General features: G+C 48.0%; 1 non-coding gene across 1 annotated transcript; it reads left to right on the top strand.

The window, feature by feature from the left end:
- The first annotated feature begins 8,125 nt into the window (after positions 1 to 8,125).
- Positions 8,126 to 8,197, top strand: trnae-uuc (transfer RNA glutamic acid (anticodon UUC)). Its single transcript has one exon. It is a non-coding gene; the product is annotated as a tRNA-Glu (tRNA).
- Positions 8,198 to 16,565: the final 8,368 nt, after the last annotated feature.

Raw genomic sequence — 16,565 nt, 5'->3', positions numbered from 1 at the left:
GGTCGCTGATTTACTCAACTTATAATCGGGGACAAGGGGATGTCAGGCTGGGCTTGTATCAATTTGCGTTTAGAAGAAACAGATGATCTGATGAAGCTGTATAACATCTGGAGAGGACTTAATGTAAATGTAATGTCCACTCATTTCTAGCCAGAGACTAGCCTCTCATTTAAGATAGGAGAGTTTTGTTTTTCTCTCAAGTGTTCCCAAGTCTTTGAAATTCACTTCTTCAGAGAGCAGCATGTGGTGGTTAGCACTGCTGCCTCACGGCATCAGTGATCTGAGTTTGAACCCACCCTCGGGCCGACTCTTTGTGAGGAGTTTGCACATTCTCCACTTGTGTCTGCGTTGGTTTCCTCTGGTGCTCTGGCCTCCTACCACAGTCCAAAGGATGTGCAGGTGAGTGTAGATTGACCATGGGAGATGCAGGGTTACAGAGATAGAGTAACGAACTGGTTTTGGGTGGGACGGTCAGTCAATGTTGACTCGATGGGCTGAATGGCCTACTTGCACGCAATTGACCTATATCAATCAACAGTATACTCTTGCTTTATGGTTATCGGCATCAAATTACATTCGTGGTTTTGGTTATTTCATCTCTTACGTCATCATATTCAACCAACTGCAGCATCTCGAAACTTGCTTAATTACAATATCCAATATCAGCAGAGTACTTTTTCTTTTTGTCACGACCATTATCTTGAAATCTGACGTGTGACCTCTTCATTGCTGTCAAAGTTCCTTATTTGTCCCGACATTGTCATGGTTTTACTTTGTCGAATGACTTCCTGGCTTTTGCAGTTAAGACCCTATATTCTGCCCTCGTCAACACTTTCCCTTCCAATTCTGTACTAAAGATTTCATGAAAAACCTCAGAGTGTGGTGAGACTGTGGAACTCACTCCCACAGTGAATAGTTGGGGTGAAAGACGTTACAACGAAGGCTAAGCAACCAAATACAAATGAATGTCACTCTCACCTGATTCACAACACAGTGAAATTAAAACATGCAATGTCCCTCAATTTCTCAACTGTTCCTAACCAGACTGGATGAAGAACAGATCTTGCACATCAACATTATAATTTAAACAAAAACCAACAATTATAAATACGGCAACTTTTCTAGTCCAAAGTTAAGTAGATAATCAAATTAATAGCAATGAATTAAACCCTTTGATCAAGTCCCCCATCATCTCAGAAATAGAAATTTCAGCGGCAAATTAAGAAAGAATTTTTTTTTAAAACTTACCAATTCAAACAAACAGTTTCCAACAATGCATTGCCAAGGCTTTGTGCAATACTTGGACTATGAGTTTTTCACAGACACGTAACTGTAAATCCAATTTAAAAGTCACTGCTGAATGTGACTCATTCCCAGAAAGAGCCAACAATTCTTTAACTTGACAGTAGAATCTCGAGAGAACAGCTCCTGGGCTCAACAAGCAGCAACGCCCAATGGAAGCAAAGTTGGCGGCGGGGCAGGGAGGGGCAAGGGCATAAAATAAAAAAGCCCACTGACTCTCCCACTGCACAAACACACTGTCAGAATGCACAGGGGCTCAGTCCTGGGAGTGACCCACAGCAGTTTCATCAAGTGGGCCACACTTGATGAACAGATCTTGCACACCAGGATTATAATTTAAACAAGAACAAACAATTATGAATACCGCAAATTTACTAGGGCAAAGTTAAACAAGATAATCCAGTTAATAGCAATGATTTAAGCCTTATGATCAAGTCCTCCACCATCCCATAGACACAAAATTAAGGGGTAAATTAAGGAAGAGAATTTTTAAAATTATCAATTGAAGCAATCAATTCCCAACAATGGATTGCCAAACCGTTAGGCAATTCTTCGATGATGAGTTGTTCACAGGCACATAACCGTAAATTTAATTTCAAAGTCACTGCTGAATGTGAATGGACACCCTGAAGTATTCAGCTACTTCTTACAGACTGGGGCTCGTTCCCAGATAGAGCCAATAATTCTTTAACTGGACAGAAAACACTAGAGAGAACAGCTCCTGGTCTCAACGAGCAGCAGTGCCCACTGGAAGCAAAGTTGCGGGGGTGGGGAACACGACGGCATAAAACAAAAAAATCCGACCGACTCTCCCGCTATAAGCACTGTCAGAATGGGCAGGGGTTCATTCCTGGCAGTAACCCACAGCAGTTTCACCAGCAGAATCAGATTGTTGGGAGCACTGGTGTGCCCGCTGGTGCTTCTGCAAGGTTCAGAATGATGAGAACCTCCGCCTGCACTCGGGCAGGTGAACGGCCTCTCCCCGGTATGGACCCGAAGGTGGGATGCCTGGTTAAAGCCCTTCCCGCACTTGAGGCAGGAGAACGGGCTCTCCCCGGTGTGGACCCGCTGGTGCCTCAGCAGGGCAGAGGTATCGTTGAAGGCCTTCCCGCAATTGGAGCAGCTGAAGGGCTTCTCCAATATGTGGACCCGGCCGTGGGTCAGCAGGACGGAGGAATAGCTGAAGGCCTTCCCGCATTCGGGGCAGGAGAATGGCCTCTCGCTAGTGTGACCCGCTGGTCTCTCTGCAGGACAGAGGAAATGCTGAAGGTCTTCCCGCACTCAGGGCAGCTGAAGGGTCTCTCCCTAATGTGGACCCGCTGATGGCTCATCTGGCGGGTGGAATTGCTGAAGCCCTTTCCGCACTCAGAGCAGGAGAACAGTCTCTCCCCGGTGTGACTGCGCCCATGAGTCTCCAGGTCAGATGGGAAACGGAAGCCTTTCCCACAGTCGCCACACTTCCACGGTTTCTCCACGGGACGGGATTCCTTAGGTTTCTCCATGACCGAAGCTTCACCTGCACACAAACGCGTGTACAGCACCTCTCTGCCGTGAATTCCTCTTCCCAGTCTGTATAACATTTACTGCCTCCACAATCAAAGTGCTGCAACAGTAGTGTCTCTCTTCCAGTCTCACTGATGCTGAAAACGTACTGAAACAGGAACTAAAACGCTTGGTTCCTTCTCACAGAATCATGGTCGAAAATTGTTATAGTCCCGATGGATTCAGTGACTGTCAGACATTGACGTGAAATTGAGGACAGCAAATGCTGGAGAGTCAGAGTCAAAGTGCAATGCTGGAAAATCACAACAGATCAGGCAGCATCCGAGGAGCAGTCGAGTCAATGTTTCAGGCTAAGCCCTTCAGCTATTGATATTGAAACTTCCGTCTTCAGATCTTCAAATAATCTGTAAAAAGAGATTACAAAAATCATCACTGTCAGTCCAGGTTAGAAATTCCAAACAAGCAATTCTACTTTCTGCAGAACATTCTTTTCTTTTTCCACAAAATTGAAAGCACCATCCCACCCCCTCTCACCCCTCTATTCTCACTCCGCTCAAACTACTTCTCCCCATGGTACTGATTCAGGATCTTACAGAGACCGAAAAGTGAAAACATCAAGACAGACACCTCTGAATTTTGGATACCTCCACCTGAAAGTTAGTATCTTTCACGATATGTAGGAGTGAGTAAGTCTGATTTTGGGAAGCAAAAAAAGTACCAATTCAGGATGAACCTTCAATGCAGCTTCTTGAGAAACAACTAGACACGGAATGGTTAACATCTGGGGAGGTGGAGGAAATGGGATATCAAGGCATTGGCACCGACACCAGACAGAAACTGAACATACAGGCATGGCAAACATTATGGGCAAGCCAGAGTCATAGAGATACACAACACAAAAACTGGTCCTTCGATTCAACTCATCCGTGCCGACCAGATAACCTAAATTAATCTGGTCTCATTTACCAGCACTTGGCCCATATCCCTCTGAACTCTTCCTATTCATATATCCATCCAGACGCCTTTTAAATGTTATAATTGGACCTACATCCACTACTTCCTCCGGCAGATCATGCCTTACACTTGCCTCTCTCACGCCAAACATACTACCCTCCTGTTCTGGACTTCTCTCATCCCTGGGAAATGACCTTGTCTATTTAACCTATCCATGCCTTGCATGACTCTATAAACGTCCGTAAGGTCACCCCTCAGCCTCTGGTATACCGGGGAAAACAGCTCAAGCGATGCACTGCGTGTACTTTTAGCTTCACACTCGCTGAACCTTCCTCCCGTGTAAAACAATGTTTCCCTCCCCAACACTGTCCATGGGAAAAGCCAAGAGTGCTGAGACTCTGGAGTTGGGGGAATGCCACGTAGAATTCCTACAATGTGGAAACACGCCATTCAGCCCAACAAGTCCACACAGACCATCCAAAGTGTAACCCATGCATACAATTTCACCTATCCCATTACACTACACTTACTGCACACTCTGGGCCCATTTAGTATGGTCACTTCTCCCGAAACCGCACATCGTTAGACTTTGGGAGGAAACCAAAGCAGCCGGAGGAAACCCACGCAGACATGGCAGGGAGAATGTGCAAACGCTCATGTGCGGGCGACTCCGCACAGACAGTCGCCCCAAGGCTGGAATCGAACGCGTGTCCTTGATTCTATGAGGCAGCAGTGCTCACCACTGATCCATCGTGCAAACTACGTATGCAAAAAGAGGTGGGGACTGTGAACTTTGTTAATTGTACCACACAGTGGATTGTTGAGCAAGGTTAAATCTCACGCGATCCAGGGAGAGCTAACCACTTGGGTACAAAATTTAGAAACGCATTGTTGTAGATGCTGGAATCCTTCCTGAAAACAACAAATGCTAAAGATCACAGTGGGTCAGGCAGCGCTGTGCTACTCTATGACCGGATAGTGTGGATGTGGAAATGATGTTTCCACTAGGAGAAGGGTTGAGGATGCCAAGTCATTGAGGGCATTTAAGACAGAGATAGGTTCTTGATTAGTAAGGGGTCAAGGGTTATGAGGAGAAGGCAGCAGAATGGGATGGAGAAATATATCAGCCATGATCGACTGGTGGAGTAGACTCGATGGGCCAAATGGCCTCATCCTGCTCCTGTGTATTATGGTCTTAAAGCGGAGCAGTAGTCTTAAGAGGTTCTCACAAACTATTTCAGAATCCTGAAGAGGAGTTGTTGGACTGGAAACCTTATCTCTGCTTTTTCTCCACATATGCTTCCAGTCCTGCTGAGTTTTTCCAGTGTTCTCAGTTTTTGTTTCAGATTTCCAGCATCCACAGTTCTTTGTCTTATTTATCACAGTCATTTCTTGCCTTTCCCAAGTGTCTGGAACTTCATCTCCCTGATCTACAAACTGTTCACTTAACCTAGAAATAACCACTACCTCCTTATCAGAGTAGACCCCTTTGTTGCAAAATGATTGTTCAATTATGTGACCAAAATAATTGCATTGGTAATTACTTACACCAGGGACTCTCAATATCTCAGACAAGAACATAGCCAGATTTTTTCAGACAGTAGTTTTATGTGATTTGATACAAATCCTTATTCCCTCCTTTGCCAGCGTGCTGCTGGGAATGGAGGGTTTGAGTTAAGAAGAAGCTGGGACATTTTTCCAACGAAGCCTAGCAAGTTGACAGATAACTTTATCGAGATTTTTAAAATCAGGAGAGGTATAGATAAGTTGTCATTTCCAGGAGGCTCAGAATATTTCATTGCTCCAGAAGGTTTAAAAGGGGGTCAAAGATTCAGCAGAAATCGAGCAGAGCTGAGAACAGACAACATTTAACTCTGTTTGAACAGGGAGACCAAAGGACAGAGAAATCAGGACCTGAAATTCGAGCTGACACCAGACGACCATGTTATCAGTGCTTTGACAATGGTAATTCTGGGTGGGGCAGGTTGAATGATGAATTGAATAGTAGCTTCCTCAACGAGACTGTGCGTGCCGGTCTGAGCCTGTCTCTATGGCGCAACTGGTCAGTGCGTTCGGCTATTAACCGGGAGGTTGGTGGTTTGAGGCCACACCGGGACGGAGCGTTTGTTGTTCTCGTTTCTAGGCTGCAAAGATGCGTGTTTTTAATGGTGTCAGGAAAATGTTTCCCAAACGGAAATCTTTTCCACTGAGGAAGCACAAAGGGATTTCTGAATTGATTGAATTTCTAACGTAAAGGACTGCGGATGCTGACAGTCCGAGACAGAAAGCGAAACTGCTGGAGCAACTCAGTAGGTTTGGCTGTACCTGGATGAGGAAAAAAAAAGTTCTGAAATGTTGTCTCTGATTCTCTTTCGACAGTCATTCTGTATTGGTGGGCCTAATAGCGAATGCGATGGACATGAAATCCATTGCGATTTCCCCACGCAGGTGTGAACCCTGCCGACTACAGTTGAGAACTGTCGTCAAAAAGAAAGGGAGATTGCTCCACGGCTTTTTTAAAGATGCAAATCAGTGGAGGAGTTGGAATATTTCAATCACGTTGTGACTGGTCGGGAATCTGCAACCCACTGCCTGTCAGGGTGGAACAAGCAGATATCCACAGAGCTGCTTTTGAGGATATGAGCCAAGAGTTTGGAAATGAGACTAGAACAGTGAGGGGCGTGAAGTCGTGGTCGAAATGAAGCAGGCACCTGAGGCCGAAGGTGTTTTATTTCCCAATGAAAGATACTGCTTCACAAAGTTGGGACTATGGAAGGGAAGCAGTGACGGTGATTATCTTTGGCTGTTCCTCTTGTGAATGTTCCCATTGCTGCGCATGTCCGTGTTAACGTCAGAACTCTGCAACCTGGCGGCGTCAGGTACGCACAGGGCCGGGGCGCAATGGATGACGCATCTGACTCCACCTACCTGTTTGAAATGCAGCTCACAGCTTCTTCACACACCCCAATTAATCTTTCTCATTGTCCTGAAGCCGGCATACGGTTTGAATTCCCGATCTGCGGGAACGAGACTCTTTTCACTGTCTCGCGTCAGTAAGTGTCCCTGAGAACATCAGAGTCACGTCACAGCGCTGTCAGAGGAGGCGAAGCTGAAAGAGCCCCACACGCTGCTCATGGACACATTTCACTTTCCCCAACTCACCGCCCCAACCACTGCGGCTTCTGGGAGTGGAAAGGGAAGAAACGCCAAAACCCAGTCTCAGCTTTGTAAATCTTCAGGAAATAAGAAAACTGATTATCCCTTCCGGTCTTCCATCCTGGCCTGACAGCGTTGATTTTAAATGGCTGTCCAGTTAGTGCCGATTCGTTTTGGCTGAAAAAATCTTCCTTATCTCATCCCAGCATTTCTTGCCACAGAGAACTGTGCGGCAGAGTTCATGTATTTCCTTGTATGGTATTTTGTAAATAACATTCGTTTGCGGGTTGTTTGTATAAGGTATTTAAGGTTCACTAGCCGTTGTTTAATGCTGAGAGGGTTGAGTTATCTGGAAATCATTTCACAGATGTCTTTAATGTAAAGTAATGTGGCTAGGGTTTCTGCAGACGTTGTGTCTGCTAGTGTCAGTTTGTTGATGTGAAATCGTCACACTGGGTTTATTGGGTAGGCAAAAGTGGGGACCGCAGATGCTGGAAACCAGAGTTCAGATCAGAGTGGTACTGGAAAGGCACAGCAGTTCAGACAGCTTCCGAGGAGCAGGAAATTCGACATTTCGGGCTTAAGCCCTTCATCAGGAATAGAGGCAGGACGCTTCCAGGGATGGCGAGATAAATTGGGGGGTGCTGGGCCGAAGGTAGCAAAGAGTACAATAGGTGAATGGGGGTGGGGATGGAGGTGACAGGTCAGAGAGGAGGGTGGAGCGAACAGTTGAGAAGGGAGATTGGCAGGTAGGACAGGTCATGAGGACAGCGCTGAGCTGGAAGGTTGGAACTGAGGTAAGGTGGGGGGAGGGGAAATGAGGAAACTGGTGAAGTCCACATTGATGTCCTGGGGTTGAATTTATCCGAGGCGAAAGGTGGGGCGTTCTTCCTTCAGGCATCGGGTGGGGAGTGAGCGGCGATGGAGGAGGCCCAGGACCTGCATGTTCTTGGCAGAGTGGGAGGGGGGTTGAAATGTTGGGCCAGAGGGTGATGGGGTTGATTGGTGCGGGTGTCCTGGAGATGTTCCCTCAAGCGCTGTGACTTGACTCTGCGAGGAGTCTCCAGTCTCCCCGATGTAGAGGAGACCGCATCGGGAGCAATGGATACAAGCAATGACATTGGTGGAAGCCTTCTCACGATCGTGGCCCAGGTTCGATTTCCGGGCAGGGAAGCAATTTACATTAGAGCTGTGATGAAGCGCTCCTGTCTCCCTGGTGGTCTAGTGGTTAGGATTCGGCGCTTTCACCGCTGCGGCCCGGGTTCGATTCCCGGTCAGGGAAGTATTTCTCAGTGGATCTTTTGCCAACAAATTCTCCTTAAATGCGCTGTAGAGTTCCTTATTGGTCTTCGTCGTTACTGGCTCCTGCAGTGTGTATTGCCTCGTTGAAATAGTGTCCTGATTCAGGCTTGTTTGTATGTGTAGGGATCATTGCTTCTGTAGCTAAGTACTTGATTCGTGTGTGTTGTTTTCCTGTCGACGCTGTTTTGAATTTACCATTGACTGTTCGCTCTACTGTGACATCTAGAAATCGCACTTTGTTGTTGTTCTCCTCTTTTGTGAATTTGATGCCAGTAAGGATATTGTTGATGGTGTTGTAGGTTTCCTCTAATTTGATTCATTTTTTGATGACAAAAGTGTCATCACTGTGGCGGACAACAAAGTTTGGTTTGGATCGTTGGAAGGGCTGTTGGTTTGAGACTCTGCATTATTGCTTCTGCTCGGAATCCTGATACTGGTGGTTTCATGGGTGTTACGTTGATTTGTTTGTTGGGTTTGTTACTGAATATGAAGTGGGTGGTTAAGGCACAGTTCCACGAGGTGGATAGTGCTATCTTTGCTGATGAAGTTGGTGCTGTGTTTGTGTCTTTGGTTCTTCGAGTAGTGTCTCCAGTTTTCTTTGGCCACGTTGATGTTAATGCATGTGAACAGGGCTGTTATGTCAAAGGACATCATTATTCCATCCTCTTCTAACTTAGTGTCTTTGGTGTTCAGGAATTCTTGGATGGAATAAATGGAGTGGCGTGAATCTTCGACTTGGTGTTTTAGTCTTCAGTGGAGGCCTTTGACTAGTCTGTATATTGGTGTTCCAAGTAGTGAGACTATGGCCTGAGGGGGGCTCCTGGTTTGAAAAGGAGGAGAACAACAACAAAGTGCCATTCTTAGATGTCACAGTAGAGCGAACAGTCAATAGGGAACTTCACACTAGCGTCTACAGAAAAACAACACACGCAAACCAAGTGCTTAACCACAGAAGCAATCATCCCAACACCCACAAACGAAGCTGCATCAGGACATTATTTCAATGAGCCACTACACACTGCATATAGAGGATTATAAAATCATGAGGGATACGGATGAGGTGAACAGCAGGTGTCCTTTCCCCCAGCTGGGGGTTTCAGGATCAGGGAGCAAATATTTTGAGGTGAGTAGAGAAAGATTTTATAAAGACAGGACAAAGATTGTTTTTTAAGAGAGTGGTCTGAGTGCAGAATGAATGTCCAGAAGAAGTCATAGAGTCATAGAGATGTACAGCACAGAAACAGACTGTTTGGTCCAACTTGTCCATGCCGACCAACTATCCCAACCCAGTCTAGTCCCACCTGACAGCACACGGCCCCATATCCCTCCAAACCCTTCCTATTCATATACCTAACCAAATGCCTTTTAAATGTTGCAATCGTACTAGACTTCACCACTTCCTCTGGCAGTTCATTCAATAAACGTACAATCCTCTGCGTGAAAACGTTGCCCCTTAGATCTCTTTTGTATCTTTCCCCTCTAATGCTAAACCCATGCCCTCTCCTTCTGGACTCCCCCACCCCTGGGAAAAGACTTTGTCTATTTATCCTATCCATACCCCTCATGATTTTATACACGTACAGTTACAACGTTTAAAAGACATTTGGATAAGTACATGAATATGAAAGGTTCGAAGGTTTATGGGCCAAACACTGGTGGGTGGGACGAGTTTAGTTTGAGAACATACTCAGCATGGAAGAGTTGGATGAAGGGTCTGTTCAGTGCTGTCATACTCTGTGACCGACCTGTACTGGTCTTAAAACCATTTTCTTACCTCCACCCCATAACCATCCACTTCTTTGTTGTTCAAAACTCAGATGAATTTAGCCTTGAATATGTTTAATGACCCCACTTCTGAACTGAATTCCTCTTCGTAATATACCACTTGCCTCGCTCATTGCCTGCTGCATCTGCCCGACAACTGGCATTGACTGGTGTGGAGGGACTCTGAGACCCCTTTGTACATCCATACATCATTCCTGATGAAGGGCTTGTGTCCGAAACGTTCACTGTCCTGCTCCTCAGATGCTACCTGACCTGTTGTGCTTTTCCAGTGCCACATTTTTCGACTTTCACCTCTAGTCCTCACTTTCTCCACATTCCAATATATCACCATTTAAACAATGCACTGTTTTTTTTAAACAGGCAAGGCGATAACTTCACATTACGGCGCTGCACTTGCCATGTGTTTGCCAATTGAGACACAGACCTGGACCAACTTCGGGAAGAGGCAAAACACTGAGTTCTGAACAAAAACCGTAACACACTCAAAACGTCGGCTCTGTTTACCTTTCCACAGATGCAGCTCGACCCGGTGGCTTTCTGCAGTATTCGCCGTGTTTGAACTGATAGAAAACAATGCTAATTCTGGGCGGGGCAGGTTGAATTATGAATTGAATAGTAGCTTCATCAACGAGACTGTGCTCCTGATGCTCAGACCTGTCTCTGTGGCGCAATTGGTCAGCGCGTTCGGCTGTTAACCGGAAGGTTGGTGATTCGAGACCACCCAGAGACGGGGCGTTTGCTGTTCACGCTCCAACCGCTTTCTTGGCTCCAAAGATGCACGTTTTTAATGGTGTCAGGAAAATGTTTCCCAAACGGAAATCTTTTCCACTGAGGAAGCACAAATGGGTTTCTGAATTGATTGAATTTCTAACGTAAAGGACTGCGGATGCTTACAGTCCGAGACAGAAAGCGAAACTGCTGGAGAAACTCAGTAGGTTTGGCTGTACTTGGATGAGGAAAAAAAATTCTCAGATGTTGTCTCTGATTCTCTTTCTACAAATGCTGCCTGACCTGCTGAGTTGCTCCTGCAATTTCTGTATTTCTTTTTAACTGAACGTCCATTTCATCTTTCGGGATGAAACACCCAGACTCGCCATTTGCAGATATTTAACCCTTTCGAAACCTGTGAAGTGATTGGATTCAAACAAACTCTGCAATGATTCACTCTTTCTCAGCTCCACAGGCAGAGAGACCTGGGAAATGAAGCTGTCAGTGTGGTTCTGTATTGGTGGGCCGAGTGGTGAATGCGATGGATATGAAATCCATTGCGGGTTCCCCACGCAGGTGTGAACCCTGCCGACTACAGTTGAGAACTGTCGTCAAAAAGAAAGGGAGATTGCTCCACGGCTTTTTTAAAGATGCAAATCAGTGGAGGAGTTGAAATATTTCAATCACATTGGGACTGATCGGGAATCTGCAACCCACAGAGCTGCTTTTGAGGATATGAGCCAAGTGTTTGGAAATGAGACGAGAACAGTGAGGGGCGTGAAGTCGTGATCGAAATGAAGCAGGCACCTGAGGACAAAGGTGTTTTATTTGCCAGTGAAAGATACTGCTTCACAAAGATGAGTCGATGGAAGGGAAGCAGTGACGGTGATTATCTTTGGCTGTTTACCTCTACCTCAAAAATTCGGCAGAATTTTAAAGTCACAATGAAAAGAAGTAAAAGTGACATTAGGAAGAACGTTTTCGTACAGGGACTGGTTAGGGTCAGTAAGTCCCTGTCTGACACTGACAAAGAGGAAGATTCAATGGACACAAAAGGGAATTCGGTGGTCACGTTCAGATGTGCAGATTTACGCTGAGAAGGCGAGAGAATGAAACGAATAGAGACACACGTTTACTTAAGTGTAGAACCAGCAGAGCGAAGGTGGGCCGCATGGCCTCCGTCTGCGCTGTGACACATGTTGTGATTCAGTGTGAAATCACAGTTCGACCAACAGAATGTGGGAATTTAGAAATAAGTTTATATTTACACAGCCTCCATACGTCTGCGAAACAGCATATTACACGACAGCAGTGGAGGTCTTTGACATCAGGCTCGAACGTGCCTGCCGCGTGCCAGACGAAAACCTGAAGTGTTCTGTGGAAGGGGCGCTGCGTGTGGCAGCAGAGTGGCGCAGCGGGAGCGTGCTGGGCCCATAACCCCGAGGTCGATGGATCGAGACCATCTTCTGCTATTGTTCAATGTCACCTCGAGCTGCTTTTCTTTGGATCGGTGCTCTCTTCTGCAAGCTGCCTTTGCATCGACTTACCGAATGTCCAAAAGTAGCAGATCGATGCACTCGCCAGATCCACTCAAATCAAGTGGCGTGGTTTTAGTGGTCTTTTGGTCTTCGTCGGTTTCCTCTGAATCGAATCGCAAACCCAGTTCTCTGCGATGCCAATCAGCTGGTAAAGTTGAAACACATGCCTTGTGGTTTCGTCCATTCCTTGCAGTAATTCACCACCCTGGTTCAGACGAGAATGACAAACATGTCAGAAACCGCATCACGACTCAGACATAGTCCCCTACTATTAGGACGGATACCACCGATTGTGAATGACCTCAGAGAGAGAGACAAGTGACAGACAGTCGCCGTGGACTCGATGGGCTGAACGGCTTCTGTCTGGGCGAGAATGATGCTACGTGTTTATGCCGTCCCACTGCCTGTCTCTGGGACAGAGAGGCTGAGGGAGCAACAATGGTTCATTTTTAACCGTCCCGTCCGTGTTGGACTGCCTGCAGTCACTCAGCTCAGGGCCGTGGGGATGACTCTCAGTGAGTGAAGGTTTCACTCGGATTCTCTTCATCTGGGACACTTGGGGCTCAGCAAAGAAAGCGATACCCACTTTGCAATAGACTTTCCGTAAGATTGCTACGTGAAGACGATTTCTGAACACCAAGAAGGCTGCACAACAATGTGAATTTACCTGGGCGAAGAGTCCTCGGTGTCCATTTCTTTCTGTCCTGCCAGCACAGCATCTTTCTATCTCTCCGATAACAGACTATCTCTCCGAGAAAGTTCACAATCAAAGTTGTTCATGTTCCCCGCATTAATGTAACTGACACCTTTCACCCCAAGGGTTTCAGAGAGAGAGAGAGAGAGAGAGCGCAGAAGAGCGAATGGACTCTACCCGCACCCCACCCTACACCCCGTCCCACCCCCAGAACAACGTGCAAGTAGAGATAAAATGGTTTAATTATCCACCAGTGGAGGTAGTCCAGTTCCTGGGGATGAGACAAATATCAGCGCCCCGGGGACAGAATGACAAGCAGATGTTCTGGAAATGCTTTGCTGCTTGCAATTCTTGGAGCAATGTGGAATGTACTTCACACTGAGCAAGTTTCAGCTGGCTCAGAGTCTCCGATGTACATTGCTGTGTTTGCCGCCAGCTCAGAGAGAGAACAATAGGAAGGACGTAGGAGTGAATAACGATCCGCGTGAGAGGGCGAATAACTGTTAATGGAGACTGTTAGCGGCTAACAATACGTAGTGTGTCACTGCAGAAAATGTGTTGCTGGAAAAGCGCAGCAGGTCAGGCAGCATCCAGGGACCAGGAGAATCGACGTTTCCGGCATAAGCCATTCCTGAAGAAGGGCTTATGACCGAAAAGTCGATTCTCCTGTTCCCTGGATGCTGCCTGACCTGTTGCGCTTTTCCAGCAACACATTTTCAGCTCTGATCTCCAGCATCTGCAGACCTCACTTTCTCCTCAAAGTGTGTCATAGCAAACGAGGTGATAAGGAGTCGTTTGTGTGGCAGGGGTCAAGGACATGGGGGAGTTCAGGCCCTAAAGTTATGGAACTCGATATTGAAGACCGGAGGGCTGTAAGGTCTCCAAGTGGAAAATGAGGTGTTGGTTTTTCATCTGGAGCTAGAACACTGCTGCAAGCCTGAGACAGAGATGTTGGCCAGGGAACAGGGTGATGTGTTAAAGTGGTGGAAATGTGCTGCTGGAAAAGCGCAGCAGGTCAGACAGCATCCAAGGAACAGGAGAATCGACGTTTCAGGCATAAGCCCTTCTTCAGGGATGGGGAAAGTTTGTCCAGCAGGCTAAGATAAAAGATAGGGAGGAGGGACTTGGGGGAGGGGCGTCGGAAATGTGATAGGTGGAAAGAGGTCAAGGTGAGGGTGATAGGTCAGACTGGGGTGGGGGCGGAGAGGTCGGGAAGAAGATCTCAGGTTAGGAAGGCGGTGCTGAATTTGATGGATTTGACTGAGACAGGGTGGGGTAGGACAAATGAGGAAACTGGTGAAATCCGAGTTCATCCCTTGTGGTTGGAGGGTTCCTTGCCGGAAGATGAGGCGTTCTTCCTCCAACCGTCGTTTTGTTGTGGTCTGACGATGGAGGAGTCCAAAGACCTGCATATCCTTGGTGGAGTGGGAGGGGGAATTGAAATGTTGAGCTACAGGGTGGTTGGGTTGGTTGGTCCGGGTGTCCCAGAGGTATTCTCTGAAACGCTCTGCAAGTAGCCGGCCTGTCTCCCCAATATAGAGGAGGCCACATCGGGTGCAGAGGATGCAATAGATGATATGTGTGGAGGTGCAGGTGAATCTGTGGCGGATATGGAAGTTTCCTTTGGGGCCTTGGAGGGAGGTGAGGGGGGAGGTATGGGCGCAAGTCTTGCACCTCCTGTGGTTGCAGGGGAAGGTGCCGGGAGTGGAGGTTGGGTTGGTGGGGGGTGTGGATCTGACGAGGGAGTCACGGAGGGAGTGGTCTTTACGGAATGCTGATAGGGGAGGGAAATATATCCTTGGTGGTGGGGTCCGTTTGGAGGTAGCGGAAATGACGGCGGATAATGCGCTGTACATGGAGATTGGTGGGGTGGTAGGTGAGGACCAGTGGGGTTCTGTCCTGTAGGCGGTTGGAGGGGCGGGGTTCAAGGGCGGAGGAGCGGGAAGTGGAAGAGATGCGGTGGAGGGCATCGTCGACCATGTCGGGGGGGAAAATTGCGGTCCTTGAAGAAGGGGGCCATCTGGGTTGTGCGTTTTTGGAACTGGTCCTCCTGGGAGCAGATGCGGCGGAGTCGAAGGAATTGGGAGAATGGGATGGCGTTTTTACAGGGGGCAGGATGGGAGGAGGTGTAGTCCAGGTAGCTGTGGGAGTCGGTCGGTTTGTAGTAGATGTCCGTGTTGATTCGGTCGCCTGAGATAGAAATAGAAAGGTCGAGGAAGGGGAGGGAGGAATCTGAGACTGTCCAGGTGAATTTGAGGTCGGGGTGGAAGGTGTTGGTGAAGTGGATGAACTGTTCAACTTCCTCGTGGGAGCACGAGGCGGCGCCGATACAGTCATCGATGTAGCGGAGGAAAAGGTGGGGGGTGGGGCCAGTGTAGTTGCGGAAGATGGATTGTTCCACATATCCTACGAAGAGGCAGGCATAGCTGGGGCCCATGCGGGTGCCCATGGCTACTCCTTTCGTTTGGAGGAAGTGGGAGGATTGGAAAGAGACGTTGTTCAGGGTGAGGACCAGTTCAGTCAGTCGAAGGAGGGTGTCAGTGGAAGGGTACTGGTCGGTACGGCGGGAAAGAAAGAAGCGGAGGGCTTTGAGTCCTTCGTGATGGGGGATGGAGGTGTACAGGGACTGGATGTCCATGGTGAAAATAAGGCGTTGGGGACCGGGGAAGCGAAAATCATGGAGCAGGTGGAGGGCATGGGTGGTGTCCCGAACGTAGGTGGGGAGTTCTTGGACTAAGGGGGACAGGACGGTGTCAAGGTACGCAGAGATGAGTTCGGTGGGGCAGGAGCAGGCGGAGACAATGGGTCGGCCGGGGCAGTCAGGTTTGTGGATTTTGGGCAGGAGGTAGAAGCGGGAGGTGCGGGGTTGTGGGACTATGAGGTTGGAGGCGGTGGATGGGAGATCACCCGAGGTGATGAGGTTATGGACGGTCTGGGAGATGATGGTTTGGTGGTGGGGGGTGGGGTCATGGTCAAGGGGGGGTGGGGTCATGGTCATGATGTGTTAAAGTGTCAGGCAACCGCAAGGTCAGAGCCATTATTTCTGCGGGCAGAACCGGGATGTTCTGCGAAGCAGTCACCCAGTTTATGCTTCATGCTACATTGGGGAAACGACACTGTGAGCAGCGAATGGAGTGGACTAGGTTGTGGCAAAAGTGCTGCTTCACCTGGCAGGTATGTTAGAGCCCTTGGATATTCAGGAGGGAGCAGGTAAATGGGCAGGTGTTACACATTCGGCGGTTGCAGGGGAAAGTGCCTTGGCACTATGGGAGGTGGGTGTGGGGTGTTGCGAGTGAAGGAAGAGTGGAACCGAGGTGGAACCCCTGGCACAACGGGTGCGTGTTGGGACCATAACCCAGCTGAGAACGCATTCTCTCCTATTCACTCAATGTCGTCTTTAGCAGCTTTCTGGTATAACAGCGCTCTGTTCTGCACCTCGCCTTCTTATCTGCACAATGTTTCCTCATTTCCCCTTCCCCCACCTCACCCTAGTTCCAAACTTCCAGCTCAGCACTGTCCCCATGACTTGTCCGGACTAGTCCTACCTGCCTACCTCCTTTTTCATCTATCCACTCCACCGTCTCCTCCCTGACCTATCACCTTCATCCCCTCCTCCACTCACC

This window comes from Chiloscyllium plagiosum, unplaced genomic scaffold, assembly GCF_037043375.1.
Source record: "Chiloscyllium plagiosum isolate Xiang-an unplaced genomic scaffold, Cpla_swu_hap1 HiC_scaffold_27, whole genome shotgun sequence".
Classification (NCBI taxonomy): Eukaryota; Metazoa; Chordata; class Chondrichthyes; order Orectolobiformes; family Hemiscylliidae; genus Chiloscyllium; species Chiloscyllium plagiosum.
Note: the sequence above shows the minus strand (reverse complement) of the source record. Positions and strands in the feature narration are given on the sequence as shown.